This window comes from Bos javanicus, chromosome 9, assembly GCF_032452875.1.
Source record: "Bos javanicus breed banteng chromosome 9, ARS-OSU_banteng_1.0, whole genome shotgun sequence".
In the NCBI taxonomy this organism is placed as follows: Eukaryota; Metazoa; Chordata; class Mammalia; order Artiodactyla; family Bovidae; genus Bos; species Bos javanicus.
The window spans coordinates 52,184,956-52,199,737 of NC_083876.1; the positions used below are offsets into that span (position 1 = coordinate 52,184,956).

Here is a 14,782-nt window from a genome sequence, read left to right on the forward strand (position 1 = left end):
ATCTAAGTATGCCTCCAATTTTCTGAGAAGTGAAAAATCATTCAGGTCCACATTTAAGCAAAAAGTGAATAAATAAAATTTACTCAAGTTTCAGACATGGATAGTAATTCAGGATAACTTGAATTTAATAAACATTTCACTACATATTTTCCATGGGGTTCTCACGGCAAAGAATCCTGGAGTTGTTTGCCATTCCCAAGCTGAAACTCCCAACACTTTGGCCCATGTAATGCAAAGAGCCAATTCATTGGAAAAGACCCTGATGCTGGGAAAGGTTGAAGGCAAAAGGAGAAGGAAATGACAGAGGATGAGATGGTTATAAAGCATCATCAACTCAATGGACATGAGTTTGAGCAAACTCTGGGATATAGTGATCGACAGGGAAGCCTGGTGTGCTCCAGTCCTTGGGGTCACAAAGAGTCAGCCATGACTTAGTGACTGAATAACAATCACTACATACCAAAATACACACAGTGAGATGTAATAGCTAATTTTTTTAATGCAACTGCTGGAAAATGAGAAGAAAGGAGAATAGGATAACTGTGAAAGAGTAACCTTTTAAGCTTTGACACAAAGGAGAAATAATGATGGAAAGATCAACAGATTTTAGTTCAAAATCACATAAAACTTCCAATTAATGAAAAATAGTAATACAAATAAAAAGCACATGTAGAAGAAAATGGTGTAATGGTTTTTATTGAAAGAGTACTGGATTTTAGCCATAAATATAGTAGGTTCCCTGGTGGCTCAGACAGTAAAGAATCTGCCTTCAATCTGGGAGACCTGGATGCGATCCCTGTGTCAGGAAGATCCCCTGGAGGAGGGCATAGCAATCTACTCCAGAGAATCCCATGGACAGTGGAGCCTGGCGAGGTATAGTTCATAGGATCACAGAGAGTTGGACATGACTGAATTGACTTAGCAGGCACACATGCAGGCAATAACCAACTTACTCTTTCTCACTACTGTCTCTGACTAATGTGGTCTGAAAACTACTTGCAATAACTTGCACAAAGTAAAAGCTCAGTCTGGTCTAATATCAAAACTCCAAAGCATCAACTAATGAAATTCTGTTTGGGTCCGTCCTAGTTTCAGAAATTTCTAAGAAAGTAGGCAGCTTCTTTACTTTTTATTCACTAGGTGAATATTTTGCTCTAGGTGCCATTTTGCTCTCTCTAAAGTTGGGTCTGGGGAAGGTGGATTATGGGAAAGGGACAGTATATTATGGATTATGAGCTGTGTCTAACAACACAGCTTGTTTGTTTACTTCCTCACATTTCAGGGAACTTCCAGATTTCTTCTATGTAGAAGTCTTCTTACTATCGGCTTTTAAAACAACTTCTTTACTATTGGCTTTTAAAACAACTCAGTCCCTTGTTTCTGAGGCTTCATACTACCCATTGTCTAAATACAGGAAAGTTTCCCCTCCTCCAGAAGACTTGCTGCTCCTGGAAGCAGTCTCCCAGAACAGGGTCCTTTTCAAGATGATATAGTTGAGTTCTCTCCCCTAGACCACCCAGACCAAGAAAAACTCAAGCACCTTTATCCCCTTTGGGGGAAATACAGCCAGCTCCTCTCCCCTGGTGGTCCCAAGCTGTCACTTTTGGACTTCTTAGACTCAGGTTAGGCACCAATCCCCGTGTCCTTTAAACATCAGGGAACATAGAGCACTTTCTCTGAACAGTTCTCTTGAAGTTCCTCCATCTTCTTAAGACATGGAGAAGTATCCACTCTCTTCCTCACTGGGGAAGCATACAAACAACTCATTCTCCAAAGAAATTCCAATTTCTATGCTCTTTTATCTCCAAGATACCCAACCTGTGTAACTAGTCTGTTGTGTTAGATGTATATTGTCTCCAGTTGGAAATCTGAGATACTGAGAAAACTCACAATAGCATGCTACCTCACTTCTAGGGTTCTGGGGGGTTTTCTTTTGTTGCTGGTGACAATGTAAACCAATGCATTTTAGATTTATAAGGCTCTTCATCCAGTAATTCTGCTATAAATACTACCCAAAAGACATGAAAACACTTGTGTATGTGGGCATTCACTATAGCATTCACCATCTAATGTAGTGCCCAGATGAGAAATATTAGCTAGGGCTAAAGGATAAGTACCGGAGAAGGCAATGGCACCCCACTCCAGTACTCTTGCCTGGAAAATCCCATGGAGAGAGGAGCCTGGTAGGCTGCAGTCCATGGGGTCACCAAGAGTCAGACACAACTGAGCGACTTCACTTTCACTTTTCACTTGCATGCATTGGAGAAGGAAATGGCAACCCACTCCAGTGATGTTGCCTGGAGAATCCCAGGGATGGAGGAGCCTGGTGGGCTGCCGTCTATGGGGTCGCACAGAGTCGGACACGACTGAAGTGATTTAGCAGCAGCAGCAGCAGCAAAGGATAAGTAAAACTTTGTTTCTTCATAATAAGAATTATTATACTAACCCTACCTTATTTCAACTTTTGTACTTCAAAACTCTTGCTTTGCCCCTCTAGTCTTTACTTCCTAATCTTAAGGTCATTGCTCTGGGTCTTAACTTTGTTGGAATTTTGTTACATATGAGATGGTTTTTTTTTTTTTTTTTCACTTTAGATTATATTTTATTTTAAATAGTCACAACATCTGACACTTCAAAAAAAGATACCACTAATAAATAAAACAAGTGGAATACTTATCAGAGTTACAACAGACATAATATTTAGCTGAGAATCACTTCAACAGAGTAAGGCTCTAAAGATACCAGACAAAGCAGAACTTGTTTGGATTAAGATGTACAACTCTCTTACTGTATGGGTGCTTACAGACAAGGCCTTGGTTCCATATGGTCAATGTTACAGTCATGCTTCAGGCTAAAATTTTCAGTAGTTTTGAGAGCCTATACAAGATGTTATGGACTATACCCTGCAAAAAGTTACAACTTGAAAACTTCTTTCAAGCTTTACCAGTATCCAATGTGTATATTTTTAACATTTCTGAAAAGAGAACAAAATTAATAGGTGATGGTATTCACATCTGATATCTCAGGTTTCATGGCAGACAGGTCTTAATGCTCCTAGACTTTGGGGTATAAAAGGGAGGAATATTTTAAATTTAAATAGAATGTGGGGAAAATTAGGATCAAATGGGCATACATTCCTTGACCCCAGTGCCCTTTGCCCTGTTAACTCCATAGGGAATGGTTAAGCCATCAAAAATTAAACCAATAGTTTTTATATTAAAATGATTCTCCATACTAGTAACACTGAAGAGTCACTAAACTAAGAATTTACCTTGTAGAGGTTAACACACAGAAATAAGCTGACAGAACAGTAACAATTATGAAAAATGCTACTCATCTAAAAGGATCCATGTCCACTCTTTGAGTCTACTTCATACATTCTGCCCATCCACCCCACTCCAAAAAGGTTCAGATTATTATGTCCCAAGATAATCTATTCCTGAATTACTTGTGAAGAGACAAACTGCTCTGCAATGTATAAGCTACTTAGGTCCTATTCTAGGATGATGCACTTCCATTGCCCTAGCTCTCAAATTTGGAAATCTGCTTAGGTTCGGTCTTTTAAAACCTTTCCAAATTAACGTAATTAGAATTTGTGTCTCTGTTGCTGTGGGATGATTTGGGAGAATGGCATTGAAACATGTACAATATCATATATGAAACGAATTGCCAGTCCAGGTTCAACGCATGATACTGGATGCTTGGTGCTGGTGCACTGGGACGACCCAGAGGGATTGTACAGGGAGGGAGGAGGGATGGGGGTTCAGGATGGGGAACACGTGTATACCCGTGGCGGATTCATGTTGATGTATGGCAAAACCAATACAATATTGTAAACTAATTAACCTCCAATTAAAATAAATAAATTTATATTAAAAAAAAAAAAAAGAATTTGTGATCCCTAGATTCACATACAGTACAGGCTCTGTGACACCTCTTTTTTGGGGGGTTGAATAAAAGCCACAGGATTCTGTGTGACTAAAAACTAAATCTCAGTTATTCGAGTCTGGCATTGTGTAAACATATTTTTAAGTTCATTTTGCTGGACTTCATTAACTACTTCAGGATCTTCAGGGCTCTTCTGAACTTTTGCCACTGCAAAGTTTATCCCTTGGGTTAATCCAGCTTGGGTAATGTTAGCAAACTGGACCATAGAACTTCAAATCTTTGCAAAAGGAGAGACTGCTCTGCTGCTACGGCTCTGTGAAGGAGAAGGAATTACATGAAGCTCTCTCTCAAGTTCAAGCATGCCAGACTCAGAGCCAGGGGTCTTTTGAGATACAACTGAATGCACTGGTTCAACTGACAAAAACTGTGGGACTGCTGTAGGAAAAGACACATCTAATTGAAAAGGTGGAGAAGGTATCTGTTCTATGGATTCAAACTGAGTTTCTTTGCTAGAAACTTGATTGGTCATTTGATTTCCTTCCTCACTAGCCTGCTGAGAAACAGATCTGGTTTCTGATAGGTGGGTCATTTTGTTGTGTGCATCTTGAACAAATCTGTAGCAGTACACATCCACAGGCTTGGCAAAGCCAGTGAATGCGTGTATGTTGCCAGGGGAAGGACTTTTCTTCAAAGAAGACTCAGGGCCTTTTCCAAGCCCGCTTTCATGAACAATAGTAACCTCTGAAGGAACATGAATGCTGATACCAGTGCTGCTAATAGACTGGGATCGACTGCCTAATCGAGGTGCTGAAGCAATGATACCACAACTAGGAAGAACATAGTCTGTTGGCACTACATTCTCTGAAGAGTTAGCTGCCTGTCTTCATCAGACTTGGAATTTGTAAGAAATTCATCAGAGTGATACGAGTCATTATCTGAAGACTTTTCCCTTTCTGACTCTGCCTGGGCTTTATTATCCATCACACTTGTATTTTCCATGGTTTCAAGACTACTATCTGATTTCCAAAGATTTACTTTTAAGTTTGGTTTTAGAAAGTTAACTCTCATTTCAAGTTTTGTGAAGTTTCTTAGCTTCCATAGATTACCAATGTTTACACTGGATTTGGTCTGTTTCACTTTTTGATTTAGAGATGAAATTTTGCTCATTAAAAATTGTTTTCTCTGGGCCGAAGAGCCTTGGTTTTGAGATCTGATGCCAATGATGTTTTCAAGAGGTTTACTGCTCTTCCTCTCAAGCTTTTTCTCTATTATAGGTACATCTAATCCCATGGCTTGCTTGGTGATCTGCAGCATCTCCTCAATGCACTGAAGGGTATCTTTTCCATCCTCTTCTGGGTTACGCATTATAGCTTTCAGTGTGTGGAAATAGCCACTTGCTCCTTTTATCTGTAGTGCAATTGCATGCAGGAGAACTTTGGCTTTACCAAAAAGAGTGGGTTCGGGACCTATTTCTATTTTTTCCAGGTCTTCTAGACTTAGTCCTTGATACTGGTTTACTTTGTCAACTTCATCATCATAATAGACCACGTAGTAGGCAGAGTTAGAAAGCAGTAACAGCACATCCACATCAATGAGGCTGCTCTTAAACTGTCACTTGAGCCAAGCCATAAAAATTACATCAGGACACATAGTTTAATATGAAGAAAATTTCCACACCTACTAAGTCATGCTACTTTATCATAGCTTCTATTTTGACACTAATATTTACATTGGTCAAACATGATCTCAGTCAAAAGCATTATGTCTAGAATGAAAAGCACTTGGCACGTCACAGACAATGGAGAAAGATGTTGGCCCTCCCCCCACCCACATTTTTACTGAAGTATAAGCTGCAGTAAATACTTAATTTCCCTCCCCACCACCCTCTGCCCCACTTAAACAGAAATAAACAAAACCTAACCCCCACTTTTTTTTTTTTTTTAAACACAGACAAAAGAAAGAAAACCTTTCGGTGCACCCCCGCCCCATGACTGCAGCTCGGAGGAAGGGCTGCGCTACTCGTTTTTCTCTTCCTGCCCGTCAGGCAGCCCCTCCTTTCACAAGATGAACACAAACACCGCCAGCGCCACATGCAGCCCCACCAACGCGACAGTACTCGCGTAAAAGCCACTGTCATCGGGGGACATTAACAGGAAGCTTTGGAAAAGCAGCAATTTGCGGAAAAATACAACCCCACAGGAACTTTAACCATAAGTTCTGCAAAAAAGGAGAAAAATCTTGAAAGAGATCGCCAGGCTGCCGCCTTCGGGCTTGGGCTGGGCAGGGCAGCGTTGCCAGCGGCATTGCCTGTGGCGTTCCCCTGCTTCTGAGCCGTCCTAGGAGGCCGGTGGGAGCGGGGCATCTAGTCAGTCAGTCAGTCTGTCCCCTCCGTTCGTCAACTAATCGAAGCTCGAGATGATTTTATAAGGAAGATCCTTCAAGCAACTCCTGAAGTAATATATAGGAAAGAATGAATGATTTGAAACCCCTAACAAGAACAAATGTTGAATTGTCCAAAGAGAAAATTGAAATTACTTGAGGCAGTAGTCACTCAAAGATATCACATCCCCCAGCCAAACCAACACAACAATTTAATCAGAATCTCCCAATCATGGGTCGAGGTTTCATTCAACTTTAAACCTCACCATGGGTGATTCAAATGTGTAGCCAAGGTTAACAGCCAGAACCATAAGGCTTATTGGTTAGAGAGGAAAAAAGCCAAGCAGTAGAATATATGAATGATGTGTATATTATGCAGCCATTCAAAATTATAATTCTGAAGATCAGGTACTGCTGCTAAGTCACTTCAGTCGTGTCCGACTCTGTGCGACCACATAGACGACAGCCCACCAGGCTCCCCCGTCCCTAGGGTTCTCCAGGCAAGAACACTGGAGTGGGTTGCCATTTCCTTCTCCAATGCATGAAAGTGAAAAGTGAAAATGAAGTCGCTCAGTCGTGTCCGACTGCTAGCAACCCCATGGACCGCAAGCCCACCAGGCTCCTCCGTCCATGGGATTTTCCAGGCAAGAGTACTGGAGTGGGGTGCCATTGAAGATCAGGTAAAAGATAGTGTAATCTCTAAATATGGCACGCAAGGCCTCTTATTGTCTCATCTCTGCCTCTACTATCACATTTGCTGCTCCCTTCATGGGCCTTTCCATTCCATGAGTTACAGCCTCATCAGTCTATTTGCAGGTTCCTAAACATGCCTTAGCCTGAACTCAGCCTAGATCCTCTTAGGCCTCAGCCTGAACTGCTTCCTTATCTGCCTGGATCATTCCTCCTCCTAGTTAACTGAAAGCTGAAGTGCATACTCTTACAGAGAGCCTTCCTGATCTTCCAGACTGACCTGAGTCCCTACAGCACTTCCTACTAAAAGTGGAACATGTCACACTGTATCATAATTGTTGGCTTACTTATATTTCAACTTTTATCACTTTGAAAACAAAAGCATTATCTTCTTCCTCATCTCTGAATCCCAGTATCTAACAAAGTGCTTTAACACAGCGTGTGTGTGAGTGAAAGTCGCTCAGTCATGTCCAATTCTTTGTGATCTCATGGACTGTACAGTCCGTGGAGTTCTCCAGGCCAGAATACTGGAGTGGGTAGCCTTTCCCTTCTCCAGGGGATCTTCCCAACTCAGGAATCGAACACAGGTCTCCCGCCTTGCAGGCATATTCTTTACCAACTGAGCCACCAGGGAAGCCCAACACAGAGAGGTGCTCTAAAAATATTGGGTTGAACTTTTAAAAGCAAATAATATCATAGAAATACATGTATTAAAGTGCATTTGATATGGGCTTCCCTGGTGACTCAGTGGTAAAGAAGCCATCTGCCAATGTAGGGTTTGATCCCTGGGTTGGGAAAGATCTCCTGGAGAAGTAAATGGCAACTCATTCCAGTATTCTTGCCTGGGAACTTCCATGGATAGAGGAGCCTGGCAGGCTACAGCCATGGGGTCACAAAAGAATTGAACATGACTTAGCAACTAAACAACAACAGCAGCATTTGATAGAGAAGGAAGAAAGGAAAGGAAGGAGAGAGGGAGAGAAAAACTAATATTCACAGAATAAATTGTAAGTGACAATATTTATAACTTCACATTGTTCTCGCAACATTCCCTAGGATAAATATTATTTTCCTTATTTTACAGATGATGAAACCAAGGCCAAGAGTTTTATATAATTTATTCAATAATTGGGAGTTAATAAGTACTATACTCAGGTTTTGAACCCAGGTTTATATGACCAAAACTACCCTGTATTTCCAAAATAAAAAATAGTTATTTTACAGTTTTGATTTAGGAGGAATTACAAGGTATTTAGGGGCTGAAGACTATAGTCAGGGTAAGTCACTAGCAGATAAGAAAGTAACACATTTTCTAAACTGCTCAGAGGAAATCCATTCACAGACAAATACACAGTTACAGTCTTCGTGTAACAAATCAACAAAATTATATTACTGAAAAAATATCAAAACCATTCAATATACTTAAGTGTAATATTTTTCTGTATTTAGCCATTCTGTTTGTCTCCAATAAAAGTGTGTCTTATATTACTCAACAGAATTTCTCTGCTATGGTGTTACAAATTATTCTTCAGATTAAGTGTTTCAAGATCCTATAGTATTGAAAACCTTTATTTCCTCAACTTCCCAGCACTAAATTGATCAAAACTGAAGCAAAATATAAAGTACCTATCTCTGGACTTATAATTTTTATATCCTGCTAACAAAAAGTTATTTTGAGGCTCCATTACACCTATTAGCAAAAAGAAACCAACAAAAGAAGATATCATAAATGTAAAGGTAAATGCATAATAAAAAACAAATAAATGTAGGTATTAAAAAGGATGCCTTGAAATTTAAGGACAGACGCCTATGGGATACACAGAGATTACAAGCTGAATGTACTCATGCTCCATCTTCTCTAGAACCCCCAAAGGTGCTGAAGACAGGAGATTTAAAAAGTAAGGAAAAAACTCTTCTTTTCTTAATTTTATTTCTATAGTTGATGAAACTGATGTTCGATTCAGAAAAGTCTTGCCCAGTCTCTGGAGGCTATTTGAAATAGCCTGGAGGCCCAGGCCAGTCAGCATTTGAAATCAGCTCTTTGAGAGCCAAGCCCATCTTTATGCTAAACCATAGTGCATTTCTCTATTTTTGGTTTCTCTATCTTTGCAAAATCACAACAAAACATTCTTAGGTAGACCTGCTCTGTTTATTTCATTCCTTTGTCTCCCTTAGTCACAGCAAGTGATTTTTTTAATCGAGTTTTTTTTTTCATATGTATTGCCTGCAACATAAGATTTCTAGCAATATTGTCATATTTCCTCTCAAATTTTTATTAGGCAATATAAAGCAATATTATATATTTTATTATTAACAAATTTATACAGAATAAAGTACAAAATGATTACTACAATTATTTATAATAGCAAATGTTTGCATTGAGATAAACATTTCACTATTGTTATGGAACATTGATTTAAACAGTGATTAAACAACGAATAGACCCACTGCTTGATATTGTTAAATTGAGATATATCATTAATATTACTGAATAGAAAATGGAAAGAAAAATCATAATTAAAGAGACTGTAAAAACATATCTAGCCATCCCCAACGAGTCCAAATGTCTTTATCTTGACACATTAATCTCAGGGTACTAAGAGAGCTTGCAAGTGAGATTTCTGAACTTCAGTTGGAAATATTTAAGGAAATGGCTGAAGGCTGGAAGATGTTCTTGGGAAGGAGTGAGGAAGAAAATGGTACTAGAGACACCATTCAAGTTTCACAACTCAAGTGCCTCTATGGGTCATTCAGGTAGTATAAAGCAGTGAGGTAGCTAGCAGGGAACTAGTGAATTTGGGAGCACAGGCTCTGTCCACAGTGAGCAGCACCACTCGGTTACAGTCTGTTGATGGGATGAGAGGCTTTGGGTTTTACCTGGGAGCTCTTAAAAATGAAAAATAAAATCAAGACTTCTAAAATCAGTCAAAAATCCAGACTTCTAATGGAAATATTGCCTTTAAAAAGTATTTACAGGTCACACACATGCACACACACACATCAGATGATAAAATTCCACCTATACTATACCAGATTCAAAAGCCAGCCACCAATTTATACAGATGTTTGCTGTTTCTTCCACTTTGAAATAAGTAATATTTCCTGTAGAATTGTAACATATATTAGACATATATTAGAATGAATCAGAGATCAAAAGTCATCTAAAGAACAGGAAAGGCTATCAGATAACAAAGCTTGATTGAATGAATTAATATACCCAAAGAAAGACTTGTCAATCCAAAAGAGATTAGTATGCCTGGAACAAGAATAACCAGAGTTTGAGTCTAGAAGAGAAGAAAAAGGATATTCTGGCTCACAGACTTGAACAATTCATTCCTAACCTAAGTTATCTAAATTAAGGAAACTGCTGCAACTGTTTCCTGCAATTAAATACTAGATTTAATTTCATGCCTAACAAGCAAACCCTCTGAGTAAAATGTCAAAGTTACATCAATCTATATTCAGGATACTTTTGTCTCCCATGAGGTTGCATATCATTATAAATTGATAGGGTGACAGTTTTGTTTGTACATGTCCCTGGTGAGTTTGGTTAGTGGAAGTTCACTTCTGAGAAACAGACCCATTCACAGTATGCACAAATGTAAACAACAGAAATAGGATTTTGGCAAACTCACTAAGCCAAATTCTACTTCCTGAACTACTGGCAGACTGTAGTAAGCCATTTCCTAGACCCACCAAAATTCACCAGCCACTATTTTTTTACTTCATTAGCGTCAAAAAATTAGAAGTGTTGCAATAATCCAACAGGGAAAAAATAGTTAAAAAAAAAAACAGGTCAAGAGATTTCTGCAATCAAATACAGTGTAAATTAAACATCAATCCCAAGTAAAATTCCAGAATTAAACTATAGACAGTGAGTATGTTGGATAAATAACATGAGTATAATTTTAAAAATTAACGATAAAGTTACTAAAGTGAAATGGTTTTAGAAATGTGATAGATATAATGTACCTATCTTTAAAAACAGTGATACTTAAGAGTTATCCTTAGTGATTTTTAAAATTCTCCTTCAGCCCTTAAACAAAACTAGATAATTTTCTCACAGTTTCAGATCACAAGGCCGCATAAAGAAATACAATGGATGGGACTTCCCAGTGGTCAAGTGGCTAAAATTCTGTGTTCCCAGTGCAGGGAGCCTCTGGTGAATCCCTAGTCGGGAAATCAGATCCCACACACCACCATTAAGAGTCTGCATGCCACAACCAAGGGATCTGCATGCACAGTGAAGACTGGAGATCCTTCATGCTGCAACTAAGATGCACAGCAGGGGAAACAAGATGGCAGAGCAGTAGGTGGATGTGGAGTACATCTCTCCACGGATACATCAGGAACACACCTTCAGACACAGAAGTGCAAGCAGAACACCAGCTGAGAGCAGACAGAAGCACCTGATCAGTGGAAAAGAATATATAGAACCACACAAACTCAGTAGGATGAAGGGGGGAAACAGGAGTGTTAGTAGGACTGGACCTGCCCTCTGCTGGTGGGGGAACTGAAGTAGGGGTCCAATCCCCACATCAGGGCAATTGTCTGGGTCAGAGGAGAAACATTTAAGGCTGAGAGTGAAGTAGCTGATCTGTGGCAGCCTAAATGGAATAAGAATCAGACAGTCCTGTGACAGCCATACGTACCCAGGACAGGGATGCAGGTCCCCTAGAAGGTGCAGCAGCTAGGAGCTGGAGCATAGGGATTGTGGAGCAATCCCAGGGTGAGGGCTGCTGTTGACTGCAGAGAGACAGACAGAGGAGGACAAGAGAGAGGAGATTGTGGTGGGAAATACCTGTGGAGGAAAGCCAGGCAGCCATGGAAGCAAGGCGATACTGCTGAGTCATGCACAGGTGGTGGAGCTATTAACGCCGCCTCTAAAGATGCAGAGCAGGCAAATAAATAAATAATAAATACAATAAATATTTTTTTAAAAGAAATACAATGGATGACAGAACCAAAAATAAAAATTATAGGGTAGAATGAGTCTGTTATATTTATTTGAATTAAATTCAAAATCTTCCATTCCAGTTTGTAAAAGCAAATTCAGGAAATATCATGATAAACATCAAAATACACATATTTTGGGGGGAAAAACTGTGAAACTTTTTGGCAATAATATCATATGTTGTAAATAACATGGGCTTCCCTGCTGGCTTAGCAGTCAAGAGTCCACCTGCGAAGCAGGAGTCATAGGAGATGCAGGTTCAATCCCTGGGTCAGGAAGATCCCCTAGAGGAGGGCATGGCAGCCCACTCCAGTATTCTTTCCTGGAGAATCCCATGGACAGTGAGACTGGCAGGCTGCAGTCAATGGAGTCGCAGAGTTGGCTAGGACTGAATCGATTTAGCACACATGCATGCTAGCATAATTAATAGAATCTTATTAGTTCAATAAAACTTTCATTTTGTTTTCCATATCCAGAGAGAGTAGGGTAATAATTAGTCACAAATCTCTATGAAGTCAAACAACATCTAAGTCTGTATTCAGGTCTAAGAATGGTTTCTTAAAGGGCCTATAGGCTTATGGAATTCATTTGGAAGAGAGGAAACAAGGAAGGGCAATCAAAGCAAGTTATGTGAAAATCAATTAAAGGAACTAAGAATATTAGGCATTCAGATGGAAAAAATCAAATAAAAATCATCCTCTAATACCTAAAGGCAAAATGCAAATTTGTTCAGTCTAATCCCAAGGAATAGAACTTAAAGTATGTTAGAAGTTTCAGAAAAACATGATTCATCTCACTGTAAAAACAAATATTTTTCATGGTCAGAGTTGCAAAACTCTGTGCTAACACGCAGGGATGTTAATGAAGGTACTGATAACTATTTAGTGAAAAAATATTGAATGGATCATTGGATTTGGCTAATGATTTAGAAATACTTAATTGAAGAACTTGGTGTTTTAACAGTTACCTTGCCCTTATGATTCAAATTTAATCTTGAAAACACTTGTTCATTTATTTTCACAACGTTAACTTCAAAAACAAACTGAAATATAAGTATAAATATTATGTATGAACCAGTGTGTTCTCCTCTGCTACCAGTTATTCTATTTGTGTATCTTTCTGACAGGTGTTTTCCCTAGCACATGTGTGCTACACATTCAGCTAATTGCTAGACGCTGCCATACGTGTGTGCCAGATAGCACACACTCTCTGATAGCCATCAGTTGGCTGTATAATAACAAGAGAATATATAATAAAGTGTGTCCTGAAAACATAGAGATAATTTTAGGACTCTAAGTTCTAGGTGCTGATTCTCTGACTGGGTAAAGATTGTGATCTGTTTTGAGGTATAGTTATATTCATTCTTGAAACCAAAAATCCTTCCCTCTACTCTTTCAAATTTCTTTATCAATTCAATTAAGAGAATGAAACATTTCAAGGCACTCTTTTATGGGAAAATTATCATTTGCAACTACTTATCTATCTGTCTTAGTATAGTCTGATACTGTGCAACCAAGTCAAAATACAGAACTAAATTATATATCAAGGCAGCCAGAGGAGAGGAACAGCACACATATCTTCCAATTTCGAATGTATGGTCATCAGGTCAAAAAAGATTCACTGACTGATTTTATAATAAGAAAATATTGTAAACATAGATGATACTTTAGGCTAGTAAAACATCATTTATCTGTTTAGATGCTGGGGATTCTGAATAAAATTTCATTTTTAAAATGTATTTTCTGATTTTTAAGTGTGTGGAAACCACTGACATAATCATGAAGATTCCTTAAAGCCCATGATTTTATGTGATATAGTGTTTACTGTAAGAAAACTCTAGCTGGTCTTTACCAAGTCCTATAAATAATTTTCTAAAAACCAACAGCCCTAACATAAGCAATCACATAGTAGTTCAATACTTAGTAAGAGATATATGTATTTTGCCTGGAGAATCCCATGGACAGAGGAGCCTGGTGGGCTACTGTCCATGGGGTCACAAAGAGTTAGACATGACTGAGCAAGTAAACAGCATATGTATTTTAATGCATCTCTATATTTATAAACGTGCCTTTCCATCAGTTCCTACTTCATATCTGCAGCATGTAGGGTTATTAAAATTCACCCTGTTCATTATAAATTATAAGTGAGTTATAATTTAAACTTTAAATTATTATTGTTCTAATCGATTACACTCTTTTTGTTTAGTTTGATGGAACTAATGCAAAGGCAAGATTGTAGCTATCTAACTTCAGTGAAGCAAAACTACCTGAACCCTCTATATAAAGGTAGCAGATAGTATTTTGAGAAAGAAGTAAAAGAATATAGTATTTGAGAATGAAAAAGCAAAGAAGATGCACTTGACCTCGTAGAAACTGACAAACAGAAAGTGGACTTATTTGACCAAGCGACTTTGGCTGTCAAGCAATTTCCTGTCCTAAACAGCAATCTGGCCCAGACCGCAGAGTTATCAGAATAAAATCTGAGAGCCATTTTACAGGAGAATCAAATAAGATTTGGAATGAAAATTTCATTGCAAAGGAAGAAAAATTTGCAATAATTTTCTATAATATAAGAAGACTTTTTAGCACTTTTATTGCAGAAGCAATTCTAAATAACAGAGCTTTTCTTATAACAGCATTTCTATAATAATGGTGTTTTATAACAGAAGTGCTATTATTACAAAAATGGCATTATAATAGTGGCATTATTATTGTTGTATCTCTCTTATAACAGAGTGCTAAATAAGCCTATCTATATTAAAGAAATTTCAAATTTCTTCCTTCTCAGAGCTTAATGTGATTTGGCCAGTCTCTTTCACATGATCATTTTACAAGTAATTTTATATGGGTTGACCCAACATCGAAATATATG

At 38.5% G+C, this 14,782-nt stretch overlaps 1 pseudogene; it reads right to left on the reverse strand.

Annotated features, from left to right (window-relative positions):
• Positions 1 to 3,950: 3,950 nt before the first annotated feature.
• On the reverse strand, positions 3,951 to 6,155 carry LOC133253930 (phosphatidylinositide phosphatase SAC2-like; annotated as a pseudogene).
• Positions 6,156 to 14,782: the final 8,627 nt, after the last annotated feature.